The sequence below is a fragment of the Xenopus laevis genome, chromosome 4L (genome assembly GCF_017654675.1).
Source record: "Xenopus laevis strain J_2021 chromosome 4L, Xenopus_laevis_v10.1, whole genome shotgun sequence".
In the NCBI taxonomy this organism is placed as follows: domain Eukaryota; kingdom Metazoa; phylum Chordata; class Amphibia; order Anura; family Pipidae; genus Xenopus; species Xenopus laevis.
Genome location: NC_054377.1, coordinates 117,210,580 through 117,221,171, shown reverse-complemented (window position 1 = coordinate 117,221,171; position 10,592 = coordinate 117,210,580). Strand labels below are relative to the sequence as shown.

Below are 10,592 nucleotides of genomic sequence, written 5' to 3'. Positions count from 1 at the left end.
ATCGGGACAGAAAAACGGTACAATTGGGAGGTATGAAAAGTGCTGTGAGATATAATACATGGTATTGGGGACACAATAGAACAATTTACAGAAAAACTGCATCTCCACAAAACAAAAAAAAACCCAATTCAGTCAGGCTGAGAGTAGACAGACAGTTTTAGCTTGGGCTGCTAATGCAGAGTTCTCATTGTCACTCAAACATATGACCACTTCCTGCTGGAGAATGAAAGAACACGCCCAGCCTTCAGTTCAGCCTAGTGAGCTGAGAGGATCTCTCTGCAGCTCTGATACATTTACCGTTTTAAGAGGTAAAATACTATTTCAACAGCTTTTTTTCTGGAGAATGATACACTTAAAGGAAAGGGGCATATCATGCTAAGAGATGAGGATGACACAATATGTGCCCTTTAATTATTTTCCTGGGAAACAAAGTGCCAGAAGAAAGTTCCACTGTTAGTCCTGTGTATGTCTGCCACATATCTATTGGCTGCTGCTGAGTAAGGGCTGACGCTTTGGCTGCTCACATCACTGAGGTAAACTGCTGAAGTTTGATGTCACTTTGAATTTGTTTTGGTATAATGTGTAACTTGTTGTGGTATGTGGTCTGGTGCCGAAAATGATATTGTCTTTCATTAGTATCCTTTCAGTTATGTGTTGGCTGGGAAATGTGTTGATATGTGAGTGCACAGACCCACGTCTGCTTATTGTATATCCAGCATGTGAGACTGTCCTGGGACTCACTGTTTATAATATACTGTGCAACTGAACTGAAATGCCATGCGTTCGGATTTTATTTTTGGTTTTAACACAAATGTGTGACGAAATGTATCTCGTTCACAGAAAATAGGCTAAAATAAGTTCAAGCTTTCAGCCTTTTAAAGAAATGTAATATTAACATCATCTGCACTGCTTCTTAGGAAGTAAGAATAAATGTAGCTGTCCTGTTGCGCACGTATACCAGCAGCGCTATCACATACAGGTCGTTTATGAAAGTGTTTGGGGGGGGGGGGGGGTGGCACCAGAAATTCTTTAGCTGTGTGGCCCAGCAACTTCTAGTTATGCCACTGAGCATGCTGATACAAGCTTGCTTTGCATTGGGTATAAGTCACCACATTGCTTTGTCATGTGTAGCACTTCTGCTTTACAGGGAGAGCTATTGCCAGGCATGGTAAGCTACATTGGTATAGGAGCTTTTGAAATGCACAATTACCCATGGGCGTTTTGTTTTCTACTCCGCAGAACTGCATCAATCGGTAGTTTCTTTTTTCCTGTTGGTTCTATATAGCCACGGAAATTAAAAATGGAAGAAAAAATGGATCTAGACCTGTATTTTCTGTTTTTTGTTGGGTATAAAACTGGCAAAGTAACTAAAATTTGAAAGGACCCCACCTGCCTGAGCCCCCTGCCCAAAATGATCTTTCAGCTACCTGGTTACTATTCTTGGCACAGCTAACATCAGCGGCGACCCTACACCTCGTGCTGCCTCTCTTGCTCTCCCACACTTACCTCTTGGCGCCAGAGTTGGTCGAGGAGCGGGGCACTAGCAGTACATAGAGCACAATTGCGCTTTCTGCACTAGAACTGAAATTCCAATTAAAAAAATAGCTTTTTGCCACCCTTACTTAGTTTCTCAAACCAGCTCATAGCAGCAGCACCCCTGGCTAACATTATGGGTTCGTTTACATCAGCAATTTTGGTTGCACAAATTTCTCCAAAGTCAGTGGCGCAAATAATCCCGCTAATTAACGGTACTTGCGTCAAAGGGCACTCTTTGCTCTTCCATATGGTTGTGCTCTGTACCGCTCAGTCCTTTCTGCCTCCCATTCTGAACAGAGTGATGTTGTGCCTATTGATGTTGGTAAATCCAAAAGCTAACGCCAACTTTGAACCAGGTGGTTACTCCGGGGATCCCACAATGTCCTGTGTCAATCTCTCAAGCTCAGTTGTGCTAAAAGAGTGCGGCACACACACTGGAGTAACTACCTATACAGCAGACCCGAGGGGGGGGCCCGGCCTGTGGGGTCTGCTTCATCATAGTCCCCCTCCGCCACTCATCTTTTACATTTAAAATAGCATTGCAGTGCTGGCCCAGGAGGTGCCAGCACTGCAACGAGGTACTGAGAGGGCCCGGAGCAAACAGTCCTCTTCCCCTGGCCCCCGTCTTGTTTGAGCTGCACCTCTGCTGCCAAGTTGGCAAAAATGATGACAACCAGAACATTCCGGTGCAGTTGCTTCTGCGCCGGAAAAATTGTGGTTGTAAATTACCTCTCTTATGTGCTCCACGTTGGAATTCTCAGTGATCTTACTGGCATATCTTGATCATGATGGGTAAAGGGAGTGTCTAATTTATTTCTCCCCCAAGCTTCACATTTGTCTCAGGTACCATATTTTGTTGATAAAATCCTGAGAGTATTATGGGTATTTCTAAATAATGCCTTTGTGCAGTGCTTTATCATTGAGACATTGGAAACACACTGTAAATGAATTCATAGCTGTCAACTTCCTAGATTTTATTGTAAGTCACATGATTTGGACCACCATTCTCCTGCCTCCTGTCACAATAAGGCATTTTTCCAGGATTTTATAGTTCCTCCATGAACTACAGTGTGCACATGCACAGCAAGCATTCAGTGACATCAGCAGTGTCAGCAAACAAATGCGCATGCAAAGTGACATCACTTCTGGTGGCTAATGTTCACGATTTTCACCAGTTCAACCTTCCCCCACAGTTGTTCATCCTCCAGCTTAAATTCTATATGGAGCTGTCATTTTAGGTCAGGTCCACAAATAACCTGTGCAAATTCAGAACAGGAAATGGAATGGCAGGGACTGCATGTTGACGCTTGTACTTTAAATGAATGGGATTTTTTTGTGCAACAGACTTTGGCAAATTTAGCCTCCCCTCAACTGCACTTGCAATTGTAAATGACCCCTATAACCCCAGTCTGAACGTGCTTTATCTACTTCTAAATCAAGCTTCCAAAAAGTTATTCTATGCTTGCATTACTGGAAAACTGAAGCCTGAAAAATAATTTGGCTAGAAATAATTTATTTTACATACTAAACTTATTAATAAACTAGCCCAGAAATTTGCCAGCCCTATAATTGTAATGATCCATGCCTTTAAATCTCTCTACCGGACCTCACCATCTTAGATCTTGTTAGGCTGTCCTTTGCATGCCAGTGGCACTGCACATGCCTTAGCTGCTGTTGACCAAAAAAGCTTGGGCTCATGGGAAAGGGGAGTTATATCAGTCATAGTACTGATTTGACAGCACTAAATTAATTTAAATGTAGAAGTTACTGGTTTATGTGCCCCCATATAATGGAAATCTGAATGAATTTGTATTCAACCTTGTATTTTGAATGTTATGTTGAACATATTCTGTATATTGTGCATCAGGCCCATGGGCCCAGAGGCTACATATCTTTACTGCTATATGGCTGTGATGAGTAAGTACAAAAGCCCAAAACATAAGGTGTAGTTTGTCTAGACTAACTTTGTTGAGCTCTATTTCTCCTTTAATAATTGCATTCCATTTGACACATCAGATATTTACACAAGGCCATATCAATGCCCTTTAGGTTTTGCAATTATGTTATTAGAGGCAAAACATGCTCTTCTAGCTTGCCGAGTAATAAACCACTGCCTAGGCATGCAAGTTGTGCTGTGAGCCTTAGCACATTGTTATAAAAGTGTTCTGAAAGGAGAACTGAACCCTAAAAATTAATATTGCTAAAAATGCCTTATTTTACACAGTGAACTTATTGCACCAGCCTAAAGTTTCAGCTTCTCAAAAGCAGCAATGATCCAGAACTTCAAAATTGTCACAGGGGGTCACCATCTTGGAAAGTCTTGTGACACTCACATGGGCTCTAGGCAGCTGTTGAGAAGCTAAGCTTAGGGGTCGTCCCTAAAGGTCCCCATAGACACAAAGATCTTTCGTTGGTGAACAACCGATTTTAGCGATATCCGACCAATCTATCAAATTATCGTGAAGTTAGTGGGAATCGAACGATCGTACATCTTACGATTTTTCGCCCAACATCTGTCAGAAAATTGATCAGCCAGGTCAAAAAAATGTTATCGGTCCCAGTGCAATCTATCTATGTTTGCAGGGCCAAGCAGGCAGCTACCCTCAGTTTTCCTGGCAATATCGGCTGAAATGGTGTTTTTTTATTTGCGGGACAAATTATATATGTAAACGATCGTTTCAAGATAATCGTGGTCTCAAGATAACGAAAAGATCTTTTAAAAATCTTTACATTTATGGCCAGCTTTTTTATCAGGCAGAAAATGAGGTTTATCTGTAAAATAAGTTGATGCTACAGGGCTGATTATTAAATGCTGATGCTAATTGTACTGGTTTCTGTGCTGCCATGTAATAATTATCTGTATTAATTACTAATCAGCCTTACATTGTGACATTTATTTGTGAGTGGGTCCCTAAGCTCAGTAAGTGACAGCAGCACAGAGCATGTGCAGTGAATCAGCAGAAAAGAACATGGGGAGCTACTGGGATATGTTTGGAGACACAGATCTTTACTGCTAATGGGCTGTGGTTGCCTTGGGCTGGTACAAAAGCCTAAATCATAATGTACAACATTTCTACCTACTTCATTAGTTAAGCTTTAGTTCTCCTTGAAGCCACAGTGCCTTTCCATTGTCTGCTTTATGAGTAATGCACACGGTCACCTTTTAGTAGTATGTTTGCTCTTTGTAAGCTCTGTTGCTCAAGGTCAGGTATCTCTCTAATGCATTGTCTACATATTTCAGTGTATTTAACTCTGTACTACTATGCATTCTTCTCCATATGGAGTAAGGTTACAAGGAAAATATTAGTCTTAGCTCAGGTGTGGGTCATAATGCAATCAGTGAGGGTATTTCCTAGCAATTGGATCATGAGCATAAGGGCTCTTACACACGGGCATTTGTTTGTGCGCTCCCCTGCGCTGCGCTTTCCTCCATTCAGCCGCAGGGGTGCTGTGAGAAATAAATAAAATCCAAAGGTTCTGCAGTTCACTCCCTTTGCCGGTAAAAGATCTGTTCTCCCTCAGATCAACCACAATGTAAAAACCTTTCCTTCATACAAAGATATACCAGCGCTGTAAGCTTAGGGATAGACACCAAGAAAACACAAAAATAAAATATAGTGTAGTATTTTCGAATAAGATTTGCACCTCTTTGTGCAACTGCTATATGGTGTGGTTTGATATCTTCCACCAAGGGATTCAAGTGCCCTTTACCCGTGACTTTTTATTGATATACGTGGCCACCTCCCGTGTAAGGTAATGGGTACTTACAAACGTTTAGTTTTGTCACTAGCATATAATATGATTCTTTGTCCCAATCCTGGTTATCTTTAGGTCTCTAAAAAGATATGCTAAAATCGTGCCGCAGGGGTGCGCAGGAGTCGACGGACTGAATTATTGTCAATGGGGCTGTACTCACACAGACGCATGTAATTGCCAAACGCAGGTTGTAACGCAGCATGTTGCATTTTACCTGCGTTAGGTATGAGCATAAGGGCTCTTACACACGGGCGTTTGTTTGTGCGCTCCCCTGCATTGCGCTTTTCTCGATTCAGCAGCAGGGGAGTGCAGGAGTCGACGCACTGAATTATTGTCAATGGGGCTGTACTCACACAGACGCATGTAAGCACCAAACGCAGGTTATAATGCAGCATGTTGCATTTTACCTGCGTTAGGCGCATACATGCGTCTGTGTGATACACAAAAGTTTCTGTTGATAAAATCATCCACTTAAACAAGAACGAAACCCTAAAAACAAAAAATTGGTAGAAATTATGTAGTTGATATCCTGAACTTACTGCGTCTGTCTAAAGTTTCAAAAATCTCTTCAACTGTAATGATTCAGGCTTTCAAAGTTGTGCACAGGAGTCACCATCTGGGATTTTGTTAGGGGTGTGTCAGTGACACCCACATGCTCTGTGTGGTATTGGTAACAGTAGAAAGAAGACGGGGAGCTACTGGGGCATCTTTGGAGGTACAGATCTTCACTTCTATAGGGCTATGGTTGCTTTGGGCTGGTACAGAAGCATAAAACATAATGTGCAACATTTGTAGCCAATTTTGTTCAGTTTGTTTACCAGAAATAGACTATTTCCAATTACTTTCTGTGTGTGAAAGTTTTTCTAATATTCAAGTGTAAGTCTAATTTTTCACCTTCTAAAGCTGCTCTGGGAAGGGGGGTCGTCGACACTCTAAACTGTTTTAAATGGATACATTTAGTTGATACATTTCTTATCTTTGTCCTTGCTGAGCAGAATCCCTGGGTTTCATTACAGGCAGCTGTTAGAATTGATACAATAGTTGCTAATATTCCAGAGATTCTGCTGAGAAATGTATTAACTCAATGTTGCAAATTTGTAACCGTTTAGAATCTGTGCCTGAATTACTGAGTTGACAGACACAGGAACATTAAAGTTTAAGCTTAGATTTTAGAAAAACTGTAAAAAATAAAAAAAAGGAAGGCAATTGAAAAAAATCTTTATTTCTAGTGAACAATCTGAAAACAAAAGAACTGAAAAAGTGTTTGAAAGGTGAACAACCCCTTTAAAGGCAGCTGTTATAACTGATACAATAGTTGCAAATACTCCAGAGAAATGTATCAGCTAAATGTTGCTAAAAAGTAACAGTGCAGAATCTGCACCTGAATTACTGAGCTCCCAGACTGAAACACCGAGAGACAAGAATCTTAAACTTTAAACTTAGATTTTGGAAAAACAGTATAAAATAAAAAATGAAAAGCTATTGAAAAAAAAATATTTCTGGAGAACAATCTGAAAACATAGTAGCATAGTAAGTTGGGTTGATAAAAAGACCCATGTCCATGAAGTTCAACCTTTCAACTATTTTAACCTGCCAAACTGCCAGTTGATCCAGAGGAAGGCAAAAAACCCCTTCTGAAGCCTCTCCAATTTGCCTCAGAGGAGGAATAAATTCCTTCCTGACTCCAAAAAAAAGTCCCTGGATCAACTTGTACTATGAGCTATCTTCCATAAACCTGTATTCCCTCACTTGCTAAAAAGCAATCCAACCCCTTTGTAAAGCTATCTAATGTATCAGCCTGTACAACTGATTCCACATCTTCACAACTGTTACTGTAAAAAACCCCTTCCGAATATTTAGGTGGAACCTGTTTTTCTCGGAATGGGTGACCTTGTGTCAGCCATTGGTAAATACTGGTAAATAAAGCATTAGAGAGATTATTATATGATCCCCTTATATATTTATACATAGTTATCATATCACCACTTAAGCGCCTCTTCTCCAGAGTGAACATCCCCAATTTGGCCAGTCTTTCCTCATAACTAAGATTTTCCATATCTTTTACCAGCTTAGTTGCCCTTCTCTGTACCCTCTCTAATACAATAATGTCCTGTTTGAGTGATGGAGACCAAAACTGTACGACATATTCTAGATGGGGCCTTAGCATTGCTCTATACAGTGAAAGAATGACTCCCTCCTCCCACGAATCAACGCCCCTTTTAATACAGCTCAAGACCTTATTTGCCCTTGATGCTGCTGACTGGCATTGCTTGCTACAGCCAAGTTTATCACCTACAAGGACTCCAAGGTCCTTTTCCATAATGGATTTGCCTAGTGCAGTCCCATTAGTGGGTCAACTAACTCAACTAAAAAAGTGTTTGGAAAGTGAACAACCCATTTAAGCTTTAGATCTTCTTTAACAGAATCCTTCCCAGTTTTTAGACACTTCCTAATATTGTTGCAGTTTACTTATCAAAAAAATTTTAAACTATATTTTCCAGATGGCTGTAAACAAATTTGGAAACCACGGATTTAAAAGTAGGGACTGTGAAAATGTAACAATAAATCTGTAAAACACCAGAGTGGATTTGATCGGAGTTTGCAGCAGAAAATGTTGAGATAAAATCGGACTTTGATAAATAACCCCCTAAGACTTAAGGTATGAAGATCCAAATTACAGAAAAATCCGTTATCTGGAAACCTCCATGTCCCGAGCATTCTGGATAACAGGCCCCATACCTGTATTTGCTTTATTGTTCAGATTTACAGATGTAATCCACATGTTTGATGTATACTTCCTTCTATTGTACAAATTGTAATATGCTAAATGGCACAGATTATGCATATATATATATTCTCTGTAGAATACAATGGGTTCAGTTGTTACACAGGAATCCAAACCCTATGTAACCTGTGCCTTTTTCAGACTGAATAACTATCAATGGCTACATAGCAACTTAATTTATATAATCTATAGTACTTTTTTAAAGCAGCACGCCAGTTCTACCAGATTTTACAGTAGATTTTAACTACTTTAAAACATTTTTATTTTTTAGTATTACTGTACAGTTCAGTTCATCACCATAGAAATCGGCCATATTTGCATAGAATTGAATTGTGGTCTTAAATGATTTAATTTAGTGCTGTTTCTTGGTACAGGTATTGTTCTTTGTGTGATATATATGAATCTGATGTCACATTGTTGTATCTCAGATTCTGATATATCTGAACATTTCATTTGTGAATGTTTGTTTAATAAATGACAAGGCATTCTCAAAGGGAAAATATACCCCTCCCCATTTTAACATGATGTCATTCAGTTGGGCTTATGTTGAAAAGTTGCACAAACCTACCAAAAATATATTAAAATATAAATGTATTATACACAGACATCCTTGATTCCACAGATTGAGAGAATGATAGTCTTTCTGTGCTTGTGGGACACTCTCCCCTCCAACATCCTTAGGCTCACAGAGTGATCAAACCCCTTCCTGAAGTGATGGCTTCCTGGACTTAAGGTCGATCTGCTTTCTAAAGATTCTGTGCCCTGCCCACTATGGGAAGCACAGGGAACTTGAAGTCCCAGAATCCATTCACTTCACAATTGAACAATGTGAGGGAGGGGTTGCATTATACTGTGAGCCTAAGGGGGCTGGGAAATTGTTCTTTTTTTTAATTTAAGCCATATCCTAAGGTTTCCTGTCAGTTGGTGTTTATGCACCTTTTGATGTTAGCCCGATGAATTTGCTCATGTCAGATACTTTACCTTTCCCATTAAAGTGGACCCGTCACCCAGACATGAAAATCTGTATAATAAAAGTCCTTTTTAAATTAAACCTGAAATCCAATTTCTTTTTTTCAATAAAGCATTCATAGCTGTTGTAAACTCATTTAAAAATATCAGCTGTCAATCAAATATTGCCTACCCCACCTCTATGCCTAGGCATAGAGGCGGGGCAAGCAATTACTTTCACTTTCCATTCAGCACTTCCTAGATGTCACCGCTCTCCCCACATTCCTCCAGCTCTCTTAACGATTTAATTGTGTAACCAGTGCATGGGGATGGGCATTGGGTCCCTGTCCCCTGGTGCACAAACAAGATTCTGAGATTATGTAAGGATTGCCTTAATAACAGTGTCCACAAAATGGCTCCTTCCTGGTTGCTATAATTTTGAATTCCCAGACTGATGGAATCAATATTCAAATAATTTACACAGTGTAATTAAAGTTCATTTTGCTTGACTAACATGATAAAATAGGATTTGGAATAATTTTGTTTGGGTGATGGGTCCACTTTAAAGTTGCATATTATATAATTGGATGCAATAAAGTTAGCATTACCTTGTTGTTTTTGGCAATACAGCAAAATTTACACAAAAGTATTACCCCCTTGTCAGGAAGAGTCAGTGGTGGGCACAGCCCAGCATACTTCTTTCACCTCATGTCTAACCTCCCATCTCTATTTCCTTTTTTCACCCTCCATCATATTTTCCCTGAAAATGTGCAGTTGATAACATGATGTTTTGTATATTTCTTATGGCTCAACCATTACATAGTCGGTTCCTGCTTAAGTAATTTCCCTATGGAACAAAAGGCCCATTGAACAATATGTCATAATATTTATAATTCCTATTCATATCAGTTTTATCTTTTAATTTATTTAGACTAGGACGTGTAAGGTCAAATAGGAACTTTCTTTACTTTCTGTATAGGCTGAAAATCCCAAAATCAAATGTAACCAATACCACAGTTATTTTGCTATTTCAGAGGAACAACTTTTGGCTAGATACAAAAGAATTTCATTCACGTTGCCACTCTTTGCTTGAAAATTATTCCCCGCCCCCATAGCAATCCTTTCGAAATCTTGATTATCCTCTCTATTTCAAAGCAACAGTAACATTTGCTGTTGAAACAGCCAATGAGAAATGAGTAGATGTGTCTGTAGAATGTGAGTGCAGTGACACCATGTCATTTCCCATTGGCTTCTATACCACAAAGTAGATGTGGAAGCTAAAAAACGTCCACTCGAGAACTTGGTCAATAAAAAAAGTGTTTTAGATTTGTTTAGAGATGCATAGCGCTACATGTTTCTGACCACAATGATCCGTGGGGGCAGATTTACTAAAGGGCAAAGCATTATTGTTGTGAAAGAGACAGACACTAGAGGTCATTCACACTCTATCGCCAGGCGAATTTTCGCTCTGGCAAATGGACGTTACTCCGCAAATTCACTAAGATGCGATTTTTACTGAAAGTTAACTCTTTCGCCAGACTTGCCTTGACCAGCTCAGACCAGGCAA

The 10,592-nt window shown here is 39.8% G+C and overlaps 1 protein-coding gene across 2 annotated transcripts in view; it reads left to right on the top strand.

Moving 5' to 3' along the window:
- Positions 1–228: 228 nt before the first annotated feature.
- Positions 229–10,592, top strand: part of pla2g4a.L (phospholipase A2 group IVA L homeolog) — a 59,021-nt gene continuing 48,657 nt past the window's right edge. The window contains exon 1 of one of the 2 annotated variants that reach the window (XM_018256503.2): positions 229–533. The gene's annotated coding sequence lies outside the window, so the exon portion shown is untranslated. 2 annotated transcript variants of the gene reach the window in all.